The sequence below is a fragment of the Cimex lectularius genome, unplaced genomic scaffold (genome assembly GCF_000648675.2).
Source record: "Cimex lectularius strain Harlan isolate CLEC.00 unplaced genomic scaffold, Clec_2.1 scaffold256, whole genome shotgun sequence".
Taxonomy (NCBI): Eukaryota; Metazoa; Arthropoda; class Insecta; order Hemiptera; family Cimicidae; genus Cimex; species Cimex lectularius.
Window position 1 is genome coordinate 229679 of NW_019392862.1, and position 1964 is coordinate 231642.

A 1964-nucleotide genomic window follows, 5' to 3' on the forward strand; every position below is an offset into this window, starting at 1 on the left:
TGATATACGATATAGTGAAAAAAAATATTGAGACAATGCAAGTATGAAAAATCCAGATTTGATTGTAATAAGGCAAAATTGTTAAAGATTAAATATTACTTAATAACGAGACCGAAATCAGGCGAAGCCCTTCCCCGATTTAAGTTGATATTGACATAGGAGTTGTGAAATCGTTGAATAACGTTCAGAGAGAACTTGGTTTCTGTGATGACAATATTTCAGATAGTAGTGTTGATGTCAGTGGGTTCATTGCGACTGTCCTGGTAGATAATCAGAAAGATAATTGTGATAGAGAACTGCATGCAGTCGCAGTCGTAACCACAGACTTGTTGCCCGTCCACGGCGCGATAAGGCGATATGGAAAACATGGATGTTATAGATTTTTCCTCGTCTGGACATGAATGTGAATCGTTGCGAGGGCTGTCACATGGTTGAGTGCCATGAGTGTGGTGAATCTTTGTTTTTGTTTTGTTATCGACGACGAACAAAAAGTTGAATAATCTGTCTCTTTGAATGACTTTAAGGTTTGTACTTCTTCTTGCATCGTTTTTTAATGCAAGTTTTTTAATGGTGTTTCATATCATGCGGACTATCTTCGCCTGTTGTTAGCCTTGTTTGCAAACCTGGCCGAATGTGATATTTTACTTTCTCTTGTGGTGATTAGTGACCGTTAGCCAATGATTATTAGGAGATCGTGAGATGCGGTCTGGTGTGACGTAGGTTTTAGAAAAGCATTTTCTTTATCGTGCCAACGTTTCGACCTTTATTGAGATCATCTTCAGGGAGCAAAGTGTTTGTTTCTGCGTAATTGTGCCATTCTTGTGTGTCGTTTTGAGAGACTTGTGTATTTTTGTGTTGGTTTTCATTTTGTTTCATATTGCTCTACTTTATGTTGAATGGGGCGTGAACTGGGCAGGTTAACTAAGGCAGGTTAGAGCACTTTTATAAAGAATGAAACGCATGATTGTTATACTTGAAATCAATTAATTATGAGATATTAATAGCATTTCATTTTTATAAACATTATTGGTTGAGGCAGCCCAATTATGGAATGAGGTCGCTGAAACTTCCGAACGTAGCCATGAGGACCGAAATCGTTCGATATGGGTATCAATGAAAATCGCCATAAAGGAGAGTGGAGAACATAAGACTAGGGGAGTTTATCCGGAACTGTGGTTGAAGTATGATACTCGTGGATTCAAGAGGATTGAATTTTAAAACAGTTGTCTGCGCATCTGGCCATCGTACCATCTCAACCATCTCAGTCGCCTTGTCTCGCTGTTTGTTACTACAACCATCTACTGAAAAGGTAGAGAGCTAAAACATGCCCTACAATTGAAAAATAAAGAGTTGAGAATGCTCCAGCAAGATAGGGCGTTTTCAGAGATATAATGGTGGCCATTCACGATCGCTCCAAATGGAACCGCGCCAAGCCGTACAGCTCCATTTGGAGTGCCTGAAATTTGAGGAGGCATTCACGACCGCTCCACAGTTAGTCGCTCCAAACGTCTAGTGAATTACCTTCTCAAAATGGATGACATCTCTTGTGCTACGCTGCTGCTTGTTTATGTATTAAAGGCAAAAACCGAAAAGGAAATGGTGTAAGAAGTGGCTCCTGAACAGAAGCCGTAATACCCACATCAATTTGTTGAAAGATCTTTGCCTTGAACCCGCTGATTGGAGGAACTATTTAAGGATGGATGAAACGTCATACGTATTCATTATATTTAGTGTTCTATTGACCAAATTACTTCTTTCAATTAATTAATCTTTTTTGTAAGGTTTTGGTTGAAATGAAAAAGCTAGTGCCATGAGCGGGATTTGAATCCATGACCTTCGGCTAAATACGCCGCTGCTCTACCACTTGAGCTATCGTCACTTCGATCCTCTCGGACACCAAAAAATGGCAAAACGAGAGAAAATTCGAAAGGTTGTAGGTTGAGATGGGGAGTTGGTGCCCGAAT